General features: G+C 42.6%; 1 protein-coding gene across 2 annotated transcripts in view; it reads right to left on the bottom strand.

The window, feature by feature from the left end:
- Positions 1-19,716, bottom strand: part of pex14 (peroxisomal biogenesis factor 14) — a 72,913-nt gene that overhangs the window by 42,302 nt on the left and 10,895 nt on the right. The window lies entirely within an intron of this gene.

The raw sequence follows: 19,716 nt of genomic DNA, 5'->3' as shown, positions 1-19,716 counted from the left end.
TCAAAAGGATAACACAAAAAGGAGGGCTTGTTACTTGCGCCAGCAAAGCAAGCAAGTACTGCATTCGGCTGCGTATGTATGTTGGTGTTCTTCTTTGTTTAAAAATGTCTGGTAAGTGGCAATGTCATCATTAACAGCCGATGAGGGACCAGCATTCCTGGTGATGCCAGTGGTGATGTCACATCACCAGTGGTGATGACAGTGGTGAATGCACCTGGTTACACCCCGCCACTCCGACATGTCTCCATTCCGACACTAACCCTATCTCTAACCCTTAACTTAACCTCTATGGAAGTGTCACCACTCCGACAAAAAGAAGTCAATTTCAGAGTGGCGACATGTCGGAATGGAGAGCGACACCCAATGCACCTCATGGCGTGCCCTGCTGGCGCACAAGACGCAAGTTGGCACCTCAGCAGAGTGCAGTTCTAGTTTCTATTGTGGTCCTATGTATTCATTCAATTCATCAAGACAGCTCTAACTGCATCATCTTGTATGCTGATGACATGACAGTGATGTGGATGATGACAAGTGTGCCTACAGTGACGAGGTTAGATCACTGATTCTATGGTGTCAAGAAAACAACCTGGTTTTCACTGTCAACAAGACCAAGGAGCTGATGTTGGACTACAGGAGGCAAGACAAGAAGGCCAGTGAGTTCAAGATCCGCAGCGTACACTACGCACACCACACACGTGGAGAAAAGGGCTCAGCAACGCAAGCCTCTGCCGCTTGAAGAAATTCTGTGTAAACTCCTGCATCCTCAGGTCGTTCCACAACAGCACCATGGGTCAGGCCGGAAGCACCATGGGTCAGGCCGGAATCATGGTGCGATTACGGTGAAACTTTTCACACACATTATCACTATAGGCCAAGGAAGAAATGTCTAATTACTTCAAATTGACCTTATGGTTGCGCTATAACAACCTTTTAGCCTATAACTATTGAACTATAGGTCATAATCAAACCCCCGATGACGTACCAGACAAGATATAAAAACAGTTTTTGCTACAGACTCAAACACAAAGCTCACCCAAATTGGTACACCTTAATGTGACCGTAGGTCGTATTTAGTATGACAACATGCACATCGTGCGTGCGTCACGACTCAGCCCCATATATGGACATATTGTGTCAGTCTCATGTGGTCTATGATGTCAGACATCAATCATCTCCATATTTGGGAAGATATGGCCACATTTTTGTACAACTCAAACAACCAACCGCGACGCGAGTCACACTTGAAAATGAATTCGGTCCTTGTGCCTTTTATGCCCATTAGAGATGTGCGGATTGATCGGTGAGTGATCGCGATCGGCTTTGATCGGTATTGGCTTTGCCTCTATTGGCTTTGCCGATCTACAAGCTAGATCAGCTATTTTCACAATATTTATCTGTGGGACTGAATGTAACCTCAGCTTCAACTCCTACAAGTTGAATTGGATACTAAAGGACCTCAGCCTGCAATCTCCTAATGTTTATACTTAATATACAATGTCAATGTTTTGTAAGAAGAATAATTAAATATATAAATGCTGCAACAATAACACAATAAATAGAAGAATTTATTGATTTGATCGGGAATATCGGTATCGGCAGATACTGATTGCAGTTGATCGGTGATCGCTATCGGCCCCAAAGATCACAAACGGAGCATCTCTAATGCCCATATATGGAGATCCCTGATGTCATCAATATTAAGCCCATATCTGGGAATGCCCATATAGGGACATATTGTGTCAGTCTCTGTTGTTTCAGTTCTCGCCCCTTAGGGTGTCTTACTGGTGTAAGTACAGTAGTCATGTCATGAAGATGCATCTGTCAGATTGTTCAGATTCTATTCCCATTGGCTATAATTGGCTTTCAAAGTTGCAGGAGGGGCTCGTTTAACACAAAAGGCCACAAATCATGAACGAGATGTCCGATTGGTGTGAAACATTTCACAGACACTCCCAGTATTTCAAGGAAGATCTGGCACCCCAAATGTTACAAATCGGCCTCAGTGGCACTATAACATTTTGCAAAACACAGCCCTGGGTAGGCAACACGGCCTGGTGGTGATCTGCTCTCCGAAGAGCGCACTTTTCTAGTTTCCATTTTTAATCGTGATATAAAAAAATCAGCTAATATCCTTGCACCGAAACTGAAATCAAAGAAACATATGTATACTACAATTTATTTTTACAGTATAAGACAACATTTCTCCCATGTATAATTGTGAAGTGTGGTTGTCTACACCGCAAAATATTCTGTGTTAATGTATCAATTTGTAACTTAGAGTGTACAAAATGTAACCAAATATATCAGTAAGGGTCATTATTCGTCGTATTGTACAATCTCAGAGTTGAATTAAAACTCTGTATTTTGCAGAGCAGGGTCTTCCTACTCCTTGCTAAACTACAGAGACAGATGACTGTTTGGATAAGGACATCCCCACGGGGGCCTCGTGAGTCCCGATGACTAAAGAGAGCTGCCTCTGTCAGTGACACCTCACTTTCACTCACTTTAGCCAAAAAGACTGGCTTGTATAGCCCACAAATTCCTTTTAATTCAGGTAAAAGGCCCAAACCATGGAGGCTGGGGCCGCTTCTGAGAGATAAGGGTCATCAGAGATTAAACCGTGGCACTTTAGCAGTGAATGGGGGTGGAAGGGGGGGTGGGGGGGGGCGAGGCAGCGGTGGAGCACAACAAACTACTCAGCCACCCACAAAACATTCCAGCCCCCTTCTCAGCTGCAATCCAGTAATGGATACTTCCTCGGCTCCTCGATTGGTCAAAATGTTTTCATACAATAATTTAATTCAGAAACACTTTTACAAAGCAGGAGTAATCAATTTTAATTAGTTGATTTTTTTTTTCATTCGCATAAAATTTAATGTACTGCCATCGATCTCCTTTGTTCTTTAATGCAGTGCCTCTTTCCTGTAATTCGAAGCTTTTTTTTCCCCTTCTTCTTTTACAGTCAATGATGACATTCGGTGACAAGCAGCTCCATGTGCCCGTTAGTACTGGGAACGAGCATTACCAGACACACGGGCGCGCTTGCAGTGCAACTTCAATTCAGTAGAAAGCACCTAAAAATGCCGTCATAATGTGTCGGAATTCAGGCTAATTATCATTAACCACTTTAACGCTGGCATCGGGATTTTTGGGCATGTTATTATAGAACATTTTAAGGAAATAAATTAAATAATTTACAAAAGATTTGATCCTCATGCTCACAATGTAGATCGCCTATTTCTGAGATAATTTAGAAGGTTTTTGTGGTTAAGTGATTAAGATGAAAATTTTTGAGGATACAGTAGCCAAAGTGACAATAACTCATACAAAAGTATACTACTGTTTGAATGTAAACAGTAAGTTTAAACCGTTTGCTACTTATTCCTTATTCATCCAATCATGTATGTTACAGACTAAAACTTAAATATTTTAGAGAAATTTGAGGATGAAAACTATTTTTATTCAATTTTCTATACAAAATACAGGTTGCAATTTGGACAAAAACCTATGTAGCCTAGATAAAGGAAAAAATGTGTTAAAGTCTAACAGTGCCTCTTCTGGAAAAGCAATCTAACCAGGATGGCTAGTTTAGACTTAAGAAAAACATCAATATTGCAGGAACAATATGAGCTTTTAGCCTCAGCGAAGTAATTCATCTGGATTAGGTCTTTCCAAGTACTCTCGTGAACTGAAAAAGAAAACAAAACCAGTAATACTCTGAACGACATGTAAACAAAGCACAAAGGCGTTCTCGGAGCTGCCATCACTCAGTAACGTGTCCCTCATATCATCAAGTCTCCCCTGGCCTTTCACAACCAATTACTTGATTGAGGCAAAATGCAAGCGGCACCAGCAGCGAACAACGTGGAGCTTGTGTCCAGACGACGCACCACAGAAGTTCTGCTGCGGTGACAGGAGAAGAGCCGCCTTCGTCTCAAGCAACGTACAGTGACAAGCCTATCCCTCTACGTTAAGCCACACCACTCCTCTCTGTGCAACACCCACTCACAAACACACAGACATGCACGTGTGCACACACACACACACACACACACACACTAAAAGCAACTTGTAGGAAGCCACGGCAATAGGCAAATGACTGAGCTTGGAGGGCCAAAGACGCAGCACGCTGGCATCGGTTTGGAGTGCAGTCATCCCTGTCTGCCAAGATGTCTAATCAAGCTACAATGGAGAGGCCAGTGACAATAGGGAGAGGTGTTCCTCCTATTGATCAAATGTTTCCTTCTGGAGTGCACTGTGACACAGGGATGAGAGGATGCCCACAACGACAAGCCAGACAGATTGTGACATTCCGGTGACATTATAATCTCGCGTCAACCCCTCGCCAGTCAATAGCCTGAATGCGCTAATCGTGCGTCTTGGATCAACAATTTCATGGTCTTCAAAGGGGGGGTTAGGAATTGGTAGCATGACCCCTCCACAAGGGGTGAAAACCCCTCTTTCCTCTGTGAGTGCCACAGAGGGAGAGAGAGAGAGAGAGAGAGAGAGAGAGAGAGAGAGACAGAGACAGAGAGAGACAGAGAGAGAGAGAGAGAGAGAGAGAGAGAGAGAGAGAGAGAGAGGTGAATGTTGGTGAGAATTGGCCAGGCATTTCAGGCCTGGGCAGTGCCAAAGAAGATTAACATCGCCATCTACTGGTCAGGAGGGGTAGGGTGGAGAAGCGGAGATAGGGAAGATGGAAAAAGCCTGACAGCTAAGCCAGGCACTCTGCCTCACACTGAGACCTGTCAGAAACATTTAGACACAGTTGCCAGGACAATGGGCCACACATCTACAGAGGTGGATAAGGCAGTCTGAAATCACCATTAAGTAAGGGGGGAGGGGGGGGGGGACTTAAGACAGTAGACCTCCTCTCAGCTTTAGTCAGAGGTATCAGGCAAGTCTGTTTCCAATCAGAACAAGTGACAGAAAAATATTGGCTTTTTTTCTTTTTCTTTTTTTTTTCAGGGGCCTCCAACTGCCAGTGAGGATGACGTGTCTCACGTCAAGCCTAGGATTATGACAGGGGTTCCCAAACCTTTCCATTCCAAGGACCCTCAAACAGCCATAGCCTCTGACCATAGCCCTCCTATTGCAAAACGGCTTACAATAAATAATTAAATAAATAAAAAGGCCCATCTAGATGAGCCTGTAAATCTGCTATTTTTGAATACTTTTGAAGAGTTTTGACAATAATAAAATGTTCAAAATAGGGATAGGAACAAAATGGTTTTGCTGAATTGTATTTTACTTGAAATAAAAACAAACTTATTTTCCAATCGTAATTTTCCTCCACCGCCAGGGAACGTCATTATTGTCAGACATGAATTCCTTCTCTCTCAAACCTAATTTGAAACATCATTACAATATTACATTTAATCAAACCTAACTTGATGAATAAGGTTTTCTTTTTCTTCTCTTTCTTCTTTCAAAAGTCAGTGACATGAGCCAGATTTGAATATAGGGAAATGTGGAGATTACAACTCTTGACAAACCAGTGCACGGCACGCTCCTTTTTCTGTACCAAGATCACCTTTTCCAAGTTCAACCATATTTTTCAGGTTTTACAACATACTTAACAAAACAATGCACTCACTGTGAATTACGTGTATGCTACGGTGCTGTCAACCAACTATTTTCACTGCAGCCATAGGCTATAAATCAGAACTATCATATCGCTGCTGACTGTCGGGCAGGAAACTCTTAACTCCATATTTTAACTTTTTGTGTTTTTTCTTCAATTAATGCCCTAAGTGATCATACTGGAGCGCCACACAAAAGAACCAAAGTAGCAGATCCACAAGCTCGAAATGCGGCACGAAGTGTCATGTTTTGAGCTTGTAGATCTGCTACTTTTGCTACTTGAACGAGACAAGTAACAGTTTTGGACATATGAGGTTTCCACCCGACAGAGAGAGATATTTAGCTGTATATTATCTACTAAAGCTGACACTTTTAAAAAATAAATCAAACAAATTAGGTTCTACCTCTTTTCCTACATTACATTAGTACTATATTGTACTATTCTTCTTGTGAGTGCCAAAAACTACGCAGCCTGGATCTATGACTCTAAAATAGTAATATTATGTACATATACTGTATATACTGTGTGTATATACACGGTACATACTCTTCATACTCTGTGTGACCTTATCAAACCATTAAAAGATGAACAGGAAATAACAAAGCCATCATAACGACATGCTGTGTGTTACCACTACAGTACATGGCGTCCATATGCTTCTTGACTGTGCAGCAATCAAAGCCACAGGGCAAAGTTCAACATGATGCAAACGCTACAACAGTGATTCTCAAGCCTTTTCATTTAAGGTCCTCCAGTTTGATATGCATTATAGGCCACATAGACCTGTATTTGATAAACATTCTTTACCTGAATCCGCACTATAAAATTCTCACTGTTAATTTAACAGCGTACACTCTCAGAGTTACAGACGCGTAAGCATCCATTTGCTTACGAGTTGATAAATGATTAATTGCGACCGTAGGTCGCAGTTTACGATCAGAACCGTCACAGCTTGTCCGTATACGTCCTTTCGTCCGGATGTGTACACATTTTTACGGTCTATGGGTTTGCCACTCTGACATCATGCTCTGATGTCACTGTGATGTTGTGATGTCAGGGGAACCAGAACCACTCTAACAGAATGGGTTTGCCGCTCTGACATCACGCTCTGGCTTCACTGTGATGTCACACTAACAGAATCCCTTTTATGCCCATATATGGAGTTCCCTGATGTCATCAATATTAAGCCCATATCTAACAAGACTTCATATGGGAATGCCCATATATGGAGGCCACATCGGCCACATACCACACTAACAGAATCCATATATGGCCAAGACAGCCCATATCTGTGTGGATTGATTTTCCTATGCATTTGTTGTATTGTTGTTGATGTACTGACATATTATCTTGCTTATTATATTGATGTATTACCTGCTTATTGTAAGTCACTTTGGATTAAAAGCGTCTGCTAGATGCCTAAACTGTAAACTGGCTGTTTCCCATGTATGGGCATAAAAGGGTATAAGAAGTCAGATGTCAGATGTCAAAGACATCATAGGACTTTCACATAACGAATAACTGAGTAAGCATGTTTGGGCTCTCACAGCATATCTCCATATACAGTACAGTACATGGATGGGTACCAGGGGTCTCCATATATGGGTAACTGGTCCGATATACATCACTGGCCAGAGTCGCCCTGAGGCGTCTTACTAGTAACTATCAATCATTTGGCTAGGGACCCCCTGGAACCACCTCAAGGACCCCCGGGGGTCCCCCAGACCACAAATTGAACATCACGTGCTGTTGAGTGTTGCCTGTTCAGGTTTATTTATTTATTTCTCACAGAGGCTCCTCCAACAACAGAACACACAGGCAGGCGTCCCATGGCGAGCCACTGTAATGTCACACAGGGTGGCGTGTTACAGCAAAGGGGCTGAGTTGGCAAGCCGCTCGGCAGCAGACGCGCACCTGTTCTGACATTCTCTGTCGACCTTGACACGGAAAACACATGACAATGCCACTCTCTGCATTTCAAAAACGCACAGAGGGAGGCGTTTGACAAAGCCCCTCAACTTCTCCTTTTCTTCTTGCCCTCCTCTCCCCTGATACCTAAAACCACTTTCCACAGCATGCATGGCGGGAGGGGGATAAAATGTATGACATAATCTGATAGGAATAGCCAGGGATGGACGAGGAGACCACTCGCATAGTGATAATAATAAATGAGGAAAAGAGTGGGTCGTATTTAGATTTGGGTCGGGATGGGGGGGGCAAGGAGGATGTGCAGTATTGCCGTCGTCTTACAGACCACTGACACCTTATCCCTAATTTATACTCCGTTCCTAGGACCGTGTTCGGCGTACGAACGGCAGACCTACAAGCTTACAACACCATTGTACGAGCAAGTATGAATCAGGCTTTACTGAACGGCAAGTTGAAAGGCTCACAAGTTTTCTCTTTTGTGTCTGCGGAGCTATGCGCGCAGCGAAATCCTGCGCGTCGATTTAACTCAAGAGAGTGTAAAAATTGACCTGTAAGGGTGCACCGTCTCCTGCTACTCCCTTCCTGTACATGTTCAATACAAAGCCTCTCCGTGTCCGTCCATCAGCTATTTTAATCAAAGCGTGTCGGGCTGAAGACAGATGCCAGGAGAGCTGCAAAAGGAAAACAAATGCAGTCTTCCTGTCAATCAATCCATTAACAAGAGGACGACAGCCTTGGCGTTCGTGCCAGGAAGGGGAGCCAGTCCAGGTGTTGGATAATTGCCGGTTGTGCCAGTGGCTTGAGCAATGACTGCTTTTTATTGTGCCAGCCTCTGTTTCACTGCTGGTCTACACTTGTGCCCCACCTTAATGATAGCTGTTAAAGCTACTCTTTCTGCTGCAGACTGCCTGCGGACACAAAGAACTTGGCACAGGTTTCTCCCCCATGCTGACTGTAGTGGACTGTGGATGAGGGTATAGATGTCCTATTATTTTCTATTCCCTGTGCAGCACAAGGTGCAAGAGGAGGGTGCAGTTCAAGAAGAATCAGTAAAAAGAAAAAAAGAACGAGTCCTTGACAAGACGCATCCACAGATTCCACACCCTGGAAGGCGTGTTTAAAAAAGCAAGCCCATGCATTGTCTGTCTGGCATACAGTATCACACAAAGATCAGATAGAAGAAACGCAGCCAGCCATGTGCCAGAAATGCCTCAAGTGTTTCTTTCTGTCAGGACACACTCCTTCAGGAGCAGGTGAGGAAGGCGTCATTCCAACAAGAAGAGCTAAGGCCTAAAGCTTCCTTTAGTTTAGACGGTGTCCCTTGCCAAAAATAACAGATTTCCAAGCAAACCAGCGGGTCTGTTCTTTTAGGCAAGCGGCACCATGGTACCACAGAGAACAAATTAGGGCCCATGCCGGATTTGTATTTGGTTGCGTGCCAAAAATTGAAGATCTACAAGCTCACAATGCATTGCAGTGTAGATCAACAATTGTCGTTGCACGACACTGGCGTGAAACTAAGTATATGTCACTGTGTAACTTTTCCACACAGCTCAAGACAGGCTCAGAAAACCTCACACTGAGTGCACTACTCTATCACACTGCCAGCATCTATGACTAATTAAGGTACAGCATTTTAGCTTGAGTACTCTATTTAGCAGGATTTTAAGATGAATGATCGCTGTTTCTATGTTCTTAGTCACTTTCATTGAGGCCCAGTAAGCCCACTATCTCTTTTTCCCCCGATTCCCATGATAAAGCCACAATCACAGGGCGCCACACACAGAGAAACCCTGAAATCCCATTAGCGTTTTGCTGTCATTATTTTTCATCAAACGCAGAAAACTGACGCGTATTAATTAATATCCATTACTAGGGTTTTTTTTTCTTTTCACCCCTCCAGGAGAAAAGACATTGGGGGGGGAAAAGAAGCAATTAGCTTAACAAAATAATCAAAAAAATTGTTTCAGAAATCCCTGATAAATGTCCTGTAAGGTCCCGTCTAAATGTAAGAAGTGTAATACATTCTTGCTGTCATATTCCATTAAACTGCTATTACAGTCTTGATAGAACTATTAGTCACTACATTATTAATAACATTAATGTATTTACGTTTTTGGTGTACAAGCCTGCTTTCATGCAATAATTTATGAACCCGTCTTCAGATATGTTATAATGTTCTCCATCTAGGCTCTTTTGTGTTTATTATTGATTGTGAAAACAGTCAGAATTCCAAGTTAAATCCCCTCCGTGGCCCCAACCCCCTTTGTCTTAATGTATTGGAGTGGGCCGTTTGCATTAAAGGACTGAAATAAAGTGCATTTACATCTGAAGCATAACTTCATAATTTACATTCCAACATTTATTAGAGGTGACAAACGAGCATTTGGTCCACTCATGCTTTTCCACAATGCAGCACTCATTCAATCCATATAAATTACAGCTCGGGTAGTGAGTGCAAGTGCAAATTATTTTATTATATTTATGCATGTATGACTCTATAGGGGGTTACCAGTGCAAACAGGGAGTTACTAGATTAGGCCGACTGTGGCTAACAAAGCAGCTGTGAAGTAATATGACATAAGGGATTGGACCAATCAAATTTCAAATTTATTTTCAATGTTTGTACCTAATTAAAATATGTACAATACACAGATCCTAGTGGAGGTTTTTTATATTTATATAGTATTTGTTTGTGATAAGAATTATTGGGCCCATGCACATGACTATGAACAGTAGGCTGAAGATAATTCCATGATAGCTAGGTTGTACAGGATACTTCTGCATACATAGTGTTATTGTGCTTATCTTTATCCTTAGCTAGTCCTAATATTATTTCATTAAAAGCGACTAGCCTAAAAGGCAATTTTATATTGCATAATTAGACGGGGCAGAATTTTCAGAAGAGTATTGTAGTTACAAATACACTGAGGGGATCCCGGCATTTAAACAAATAGCTGGCGCTGCAGGGGAGCTGGCAGACAAATTAACAGCTAATAACTTACTGGGAAGCAAGATATAAAGAAAAATAATGTTCCCCAAAGTGTCAATTACTAATAATGTTGTTCTTTTTGAGTTCCACACGGTGAAGATGGGCTAATTATAACCAAAAAGAAGAACACAGTATTCATTCCTATTTTCCCACAACTCTACATGGCAAAATGATTTTTATACAACTGATAGATTTCTTTCTTGGAGAGAAGAGAATGTGGCTTGAGCAGGAGGCTCACGAGAATGGTCTGTGTAAGGCCTCACCTGCTAGTGATGACACTTACAGGTCAACGCAATGAGACTGAGGCAGACAGGAGCATTCAATCAAATTCCTGCTCATTAAATGCCTAACTTGTAATCGTCATTAAAATCCGAAGATAATGATTTCAGTGTGTATATACTGTGTGTGTGTGTGTGTGTGTGTGTGTGTGTGTGTGTGTGTGTGTGTGTGTGTGTGTGTGTGTGTGTGTGTACACTCTGTCTATATATAAACTCTGTCTATATATACTGTATATACTGTATATACTGTATATACGATGTATATATACTGTACACAAACACACACACACACACACACACACATAAAGATGCTGACAAATCAAAGGACCTCAGTACCTGAATTACCATAGTCATTTACTTATTAAAGCCAGGATGCTTCCTGTCAATCAAGAGCCATCACATCCCCCCATTTGCGGCGGAAAGCCAGCGTAATTGCTTCTCATACTAATCAACACAACTTGTGTAATTATGCCTTGAAAGTGACATTGGAGGCTGAGAGCGATGTGAGCAGTCCTGACAGCGGAGACATCTCAGATTCATCGGGAGATTTCCATGTCTCGCTTGTTGAGGAGACAAGCCACTCTCAGACCCAGTTACCCGCTCCTGCAGTTTACGTCCATAAACACAAAGAAAAGACAATAAATCAAGCCAGAGTAATTACAAAGTGGGAATAGTGAGTAAAAAGGAAGCTCGGCTCAATAAGGCTTCTTTCCCAAGTATATTGAGGTAAGATTACTGCACTGTAATTAAACTGGTGTCGTATTTCTATCATTCCTTAAGTAAACATATTATGACAGTTCACTAAATTGTGGGAGAATAGGAAATTACAGCTCGGTTGCCATGCAGCTCACATTAATGTACTCTCCGAGATAGAAATCCCTGCAAATAAAGTCCTAAGTATTCATTAAAGTTCATTGAATTGTGCGTAATCACAGACTTCAAGCATGTCTCCAACATGAACTTTCCTTAAAAGTAGCAGAGGCATTCTTTCTGCGCATTAGAAAACTCTATCCAAACCAAATTCCCAGGCAGCATCTGTCACTAGTCACACTGTGGTTAACCGAGGAAGGTCAGGGTGAGGTCAAAACTACTACAACAAATCAACACCCAAGGACTGCAATATGAGACACTATCTACAGACATACGTGCATTATTGACACGTCCCGGTGACAGCTAAGTACTTGTATCCTATGGCAACTGGTGGATGTTTTAGTAAAAGATATGAAGTTTAGAGAACACGCTAACAGCAGTTTCGCTATTGCAAAAGGGCTCAACAACTGCCTCAAAGGAGCTGTCAAACGCAGATCTAGTCCGGCTACAGCACATGAGGCAGAAACCACAAAATAATAAAAATTTGGGTTGGACTCATCTCTGCTCATCATTTTCAAAGAGCTGGGTGGAACCATCAGGAAGAGAAAAAAAAGTCACCAACATCAAAAGGAATTCTGGCATGTGAGGAGAAGGAGAAAAAAAAGCATGTTTTCATCTACAAACAGAAATGAATACGAAAGAGATTTATGGCCCATAAAAAAGTTCAAACGTTAAAAAAGCAAAACTCCTTGTGTGTGTGTGTGTCATGCGTAACTCATGACCTCCAAGTTTTTGCACATGTTGAAGGCCAAGTCGAGAAACGCTGTTTTGTGGCCAAATGATGAAGAAAACCAAAACACTTACAGTCAGAGAAAATAGAGGCTTTTACAGGAAAAGCATGTCTGATTCACTCCCTTCCGCGCTCTAACTCTAATGAGTCAAAAAGTGTGACCTGCACTTAAACAAGAAGTCAAAGCTGGAAGCTGTAAACTCATTTTCCCCGCCCAAGCCAGCAAACGTCGGCAGGACCTGGGAGATGTGCTCCAAGCACGCACGATAAATCTGACGTGAAATCATAATCATAAAAGCAATTAGCTGACCCTGCGCCACTCGTCCTTGGACATGACAGTGAGAATTCATACAGAGTCCTCTAAGGAGGCGCGTTGCCGGGTTGGGCGAGGAGGCGAAAAAGTGCAACACAGCAACAATAAAATGGAAGGACCTTCTTGTATCATTAACTACTGAAACAAACACAGCTCACGTCAGTGCGACAAAGAGACACACTGAGAAACAACAGAAGTGAATGCTTCTGGTCTTCCCAAAGAGAAAAGGCTCCACAACAGGCCACACTTGACGATAGAATGTGCGAAAAGAAGTTCACGGCTGAATCTAATAGGCCTGCTTTAGGCAGGTCAGTGGGGAAAAAGGAAGATGTTATTTGCCTAACTAATATATACTGTAGCTCACAGAGTCATGTGCTTGGTCTAAACACTCTGTTCACATAATTGAAAATGTATCAATCTGCAGTGAAAAATATATAGATGTATAATTCAAATCGCTGATGCTTGTAGGCAGCTTTCCTTTCTAGCGCTGTACAACAGCATGTGATGATGTAGGTACTAGTTTACAGTAAAACACATGTGAATATATTCACCTGGTAATGACAGGATCAGATTTATCTGACTTTTCCCTTTCAAAGTCTGTGTTAGTATTGAAGACGTCTCACTCGCTCGTACACACACACACACACACACACACACACACACACACACACACACACACACACACACACACACACACACACACACACACACACACACACACACACACACACACACACACACACACACACACACACACACACACACACACACACACACACACAGTCCCTCTCGCGCCATCACTCCCTACCTAGTAATTACAGCAAGGCCGAACTAGTGGCTGCCACCTAGTGACCGTCTTCTCCAATAATCATGAAATATCTCTATGGCTCGCGCCCCCACTCCAACCATAACTCTCCTTTACTGCAGACAGCTCCAATAAAGGATTACAATTACAATTAAAGTAATGAGCAAAGAGGAAGGAAAAAAAATCTCAGAGAAGGTTCCCTTGACTAACTAAATGGCAGCCTAGTTTCTTGACAGAATGAAGCTAGACCAACCAGACTCATTATGGGCTACCATTTCTTATTCGGCCCCAGTAATTAATTTGGAGCGTGTTGAAACCAGGAGTCCTCAAAAAGCAAAATAATAGTTTTACAAATGATGTATGCAAAATGAATGTCAACATGAATATCAAGTGAGAGAGATAAACTTACTCTGTTTTTTCAGGTGGGGATCTTTGTTTGGGGAAGAAAAAGATACTCTAAGACTGAAAAGAGTCTTGCCCAAGCTACCGTATACAACCCAAGGTTTTGTATTATGAAGTCCCTGAAGTAAGCCAAGCCCAGCACAGTTTAGATTTTTTAGTTTAGTTTATTTCGATACTCATCAACATTATAACTTTCCCACTGTAATCCAACATTTCATTCTAATTGATCGAAAAGGCATAGGCTGAAGCTCAAAGCTTATTATTGCCTATCCTTTCTACATGTGGATTTAACAGTTAACAGATACAAAGTCTAACTATATTCCATATTTACATACAAGAATTACATAAACTGTTCGTAATAAACAAACATTCAAAAATGATTCAATATTTATATTCAAGACTTCATACTTATGCACTAAAGCACACACAAACCTAGATTGTATGTACCCATATACTGTAAACACGTACTAGTACTACATACTGTTCATAGTGTGTATAGACTATGTACAAGCACCAACACTGCCATATTATAATATACCCCTCAATCCATCAATTACCTAGTTATTATTATATAATTAGTGTGGTTGCCCTGCTTGTCTAGTTTTCTCATCATCTGATGTAACCCTTCACCCAATCAGACATCACGATACCTTGATATCGTGACGATTGTCACAATACATTGATATTGTGATGTCACCCTTTTCCCCCTATCTGATTGGCTGAGGTTGCCAATCAGAAAGCGAGATCATAATATCAAGGCATATATACGGTCAGATTAGTTCTTGTCTAACTTTCTCAACCAGACTATAGTTCTTGTCTAGCTTTCTCAACCAGACTATAGTTCTTGTCTAGCTTTCTCAACCAGACTATAGTTCTTGTCTAGCTTTCTCAACCAGCCTATAGTTCGTGTCTAGCTTTCTCCTCATCTGCTGTAACCCTTCACCCAATCAGACATCACGATACCTTGATATTGTGATTTCACCCTTTTCCCCGTCTCTGATTGGCTCCCAATTAGAGTCAACAGCAACCACACTTGCAATTTCCAATTGCATCTTTCTAGTTTCATAATAACTATTATCATGTTATACCGAGCAGACAACACTCCCTTGTCCCTAGCCCATATTTGTTATCATATATCAACAACATATTTGTTATCATATAACAAATATGGGCATATATATATATATATATATGTTACAGTTTGTTTGAGGTACCAGTAAGATTGGGACCGGAGCGCTTGTTTTACTTCACCTTATGGGCAGTCCCTGGAAGAAGCCGATGGCATTGGGGATGGCATTTGACTGCATTAGTCCCACACTGGTGAATGCTAACCTGGTGAATGCTACTATGCCTAAACCTAACCCTAATCCTAACTTCGGTAAAACTACGTATGCCCAAACCTAACCCTAATCCTAACCCTAACCTCAGTGAAATTATGCCTAAACCTAACCCTAATCCTAACCCTAACCTCAGTAAAACTATGCCTAAACCTAACCCTAATCCTAACCTCAGTAAAACTATGCCTAAACGTAAACTGGTGAATGCTAACCAGGTGAATGTTAACCTGGTGAATGATAACCCTAACCTCAGTAAAACTATTCCTAAATCTATAACCCTGTAGGACTAATTATGGGCAGTCCCCCGAAGGAGGCACCGCTTCCTTGCGTCCAAAAGCGAGCGCTCCTGGTCTCAATCTTACTGAATCTCAAAAACACTGTGACTGATGCTGATGATGATATGACATGACGTCTCATCATTATATTGTCCAACAATCAGAAAAGGGACATACAGATACGTGATTTGAGGGGGTGTTGATTTTGCATGGACATACACACAAAGTCGCATATTGGAGCGGTTAGCACCGCTCAGAAATGACTGAGCTCCCATGGGACTGTCTGACTTCCTATCACTATTGTATTGTGTTACATTTGCCTGACACCCACGCATAGGAGGGGAAAAAATATATCTCTTTTCAAAGCTAACATGTGAGCAACATCTGTCGGCCTGGGACTCAAGGGAAGTGAGAGAACGTTTGGGAGTAAGAGGTAAAATAAGGAGAAAAAGAGCTACAGAGGCAAAGGGAGGCGAAGTGGGTTGGGGGGGGGGGGCAGCGGCAGAGGCGGCAACCTGTCCAATGCACCTACTGTATGCCACTGGCTACACTGTTAGTGTTGGCATGGCCTCAACCAACAAGACACCTCCCCCCTCCCCCCACCCCCACTCCTGCACTTTATACACCACCTTTTCCCTCTCCCTCTCTCCATAGTGCAATGGCGAGCATAGAGCGAGAGGCGCTACGGAAATTCGGAGACTGCTGAGCCAAAACAGATCACTTCAAAGCGCCTTATTTAACGCTCGCTAAATTTTTCATCACAGTCGCTTAATATCCTGGGGAAGGGGAGCTTTTGAAGTTGCTGAGAGACCGGGGATGTTCTTCCAGCGACTCTTTTCCCCCTCCCATTACCTCCCGCCCCTCTGCTCCACCAGAACCCCCAACCCTACACACACACACACACACACACACACACACACACACACACACACACACACACACACACACACACACACACACACACACACACACACACACACACACACACACACACACAGTACACACACAGTGCACACTACAATGATGCACTTCTACAAATAAACCAAACCCATGCACTAGCTTTCCCCATGGGCGAATCCAACCTTTTTTTCCCCACCTGGTCGATATTTCAGTGCACTGTGAGTAAAAGGGGTGACTTGATTCTGCCAGGGGTGCCCTGTTGAATTAGAATTTGGCGGGATGCTGCAGACCCACACATCATGGAGCCACATCGCGATCGCACAACTCAGTATGCAACACAGACAATCTGGTTCTCATTTAACAGCAGAGGGTTATGCCTCTTATGCAGAATGTTCAGCGCTAAAATTAGGGACAAATTGCCTCAGGAAACTCACATCTGTGAAATTATTGGGCCCGATATTAGCACACAGTTGAGTTTTGAAGCCTGTGTGCCTCATGTTGAGTTTCAGCTGTCTTATACCCCAATCAGGCCACGTTTTTATTTGTGCAACATTTTTCCCACCTCAAATATATCATTAATTAAAGCAATGACACTGAGAAGGAGATAAAGACAAAGTGATTGGCACTGGTAGCTTTTAAAGGTGAACTAGTGGGGGGTACCAGGATGGGAGTAAGGCGGTGACGTGGCACAGAGAAGGAGCACAGAGATTAGGGCACCAGCCAGACAGAGGGAGGGGTAATGGGGAGATGGCAGTGATGAAGAGTGGCGGTGGCTGGGGGTAGATACAATGCAAGAGGGTAGAGGGTGAAGAGAGAGCAGCCCTGGAGGCAACATCAGTGGCTGGTAGTGACTGGTACATCAGTCAACCAAGGAGCATCCGACATCACAAGCAGTCTCACGCTTCTTCCCTTACTGCTCTTCCAAATGTGCCCCTCTTGACCTCACGGGGGCAGTCGAGGTAGAGTGGGAGTGGCAGTGTGGGCCCCAGAGCAGGGCCGGCTTGCCACCAAGGACAGGCCGCGCTGTGCGGTGAGCCCGGGCCTGCTGATCAGCGCGAGGTGAGTCAGAACCTGTTAAGATGACTGGTGTCCCCAGCCTGACACATCTACGCGTCCGACGCAACACGCGCACACGCAAGTGCGCGTCTGTGCACATAGATGTTATGCAAACGCATGCACTCACACGCACGCACGCGCACGCACACACACACACACACACACACACTCCTCTCGCCAACCCCTGCCAGCAGTCCCTTTCCTCTCATCCAGATAAAATCCTTTCAGACACAAATTTCAATTATTCACCTCATCCAAATAATGCCAAGTGACAAGAATTATCCCTACTGTAATAATCCACTTAACTGGGAAAGAGCAGCTCATCAAAAAGAGAAAGGAGAAATAAAGGGGAAGGAGGTGGGAGAGTGGAGGGGGACTTGTCAGCCAGTCTGGAATCAGGACCTTCATAACAAGAATTTCTTCCCCTTTTTGAGGAGGCAGTCTTGAAGCGCACTGGGATGATGAAATTGAAGTAAATTGAAAGAAAGCCTCGGAGAATGCTCCCACAATCAATAGCCCCAGGATTAAATTAGCCTTGGCATGAAGGGATGATGGGGGAGAGTGAGGAGTGAATGGTGCTGAATGACATTGAGACATGTACGTAAGCTGAATAATACACGGTAAAAATCCTCAGTGTTCATTTATCCATTTGTAAATCTGAGCGTGTACAAATGTAACCAAATGCACCCGCAATTTTCCATTTGGTCCCATTTGTAAAACGCTACATGTTAAATGAACGCTGAGGCGTTTACTGTGTACGGCTCGCTCGGCTTTAACCTGGATCTTCTGAAGATGACGCACCTGAGAATGTGTTGCGTTCCACTGAGCAATAAGACATGCTTGGTTACTATCCTTGTCACCACATACAGTAAGACAGTGCATGTACTGTATTATGCACATTTTTCAAAAGGGATTACTGTTAACCGACTGCGTTAACTCATACCAATAACCTGGCCTCTTTAAATGCACACTCACATACTACTTGTGTACTAGTGCAGTCTGGCCTCTGCAGGGCCATTTAATATGAACAAAGAATAGTGTGCATACTTTGAAAAGCCTGGCTCACTCAAAGCTTTATGCCAAAAATTATTCAAACTACTTCGGAAGCAGTCACAACGACAGTTCAAACAGGTCTTTCTGTACTGCAGTACAGTACAGTATGTGTTATTTATTCTCTAAAGACAGGGGACATGAAGTAGCCCCTCATTAGATGGCTAGGAGACGTCAGTGTGGTGCCAAAGTGACTGCCAGATAATTGGAAGCCATATACACTTGATCTTAAAGGGAACTACAGTACAATCACACATCCAATCAGGCAAGGAAATAGAAAGTAGTTAATCAACAGCATGATTAGGAACTTCTAAAGTAACCTAATAATGTGTCGCACATATCGCCGCTGTCGGGTGGAAACCTTGTATGTCCAAATTACTTTTCACTTTTCAGGAAGTGAAATGCGGAACCTGTGTTGTATTTGTTCCAATGTTGTTATTTAGTTACAAGTTTCATTGGTTAAATATTTATAAAACCCAAAGTAAAGACAGACTTAACCACTTTCAAAACTTAAAAAGGTGACCTACAAAAGCAGCAGATATACAAGCTCACAATGTGAGCTTGTAGATCTGCTATTTTCGCAAGACACTGAAGTAGAGCATTATACACATAAATATAAGCATACAAAAAATATTGTTTAAATATCGAGAAACAAGGCTTCTGCCCAACAGCAATACTGTATGCCGTTGGTTTACATTTTGAACAGTTAAAAGTTATCTTCCCTATTTCTGAGACTAAAAATAAATGTCCAAATATGGTTATTAACATTACATGACAAAGAATTTGTTAACTTTTTATAGGCATATTTGAGTTCAGATAGTATTATCATCATCATCCGTAATGGACCTACAATAATGCTTCTGGACGTCAGAACTGCATATCCTGATCAATGACGTCTAGCTCAGTGGTACTCATTACGGCTCTAGCAGTGATTCCCAACCATTTTAATTTCAAGGACCCCCAGTTTGTCATGCAGGCTACGGACCCCCATTTAATGGTATTTCTATCTGAGACCCCAATTTATATAGTAAAATCAATGTTAATTTAACTCTGAGAGAGTACCAATGGAACCAAATGGAGCCGTTCAATTTGTACACTCTCTGAGTTACATACCAATAAGGGTCCATTTGGTTCATAATCATAACTATCATTTAGCTGGGGACCCCTGGGAACTCCCTCAAGGACCCCTGGGGGT

The sequence above is a fragment of the Nannobrachium achirus genome (genome assembly GCF_963921795.1).
Source record: "Nannobrachium achirus genome assembly, chromosome: 9".
NCBI lineage: Eukaryota > Metazoa > Chordata > Actinopteri > Myctophiformes > Myctophidae > Nannobrachium > Nannobrachium achirus.
This window is presented reverse-complemented; position numbering and strand designations above follow the sequence as displayed.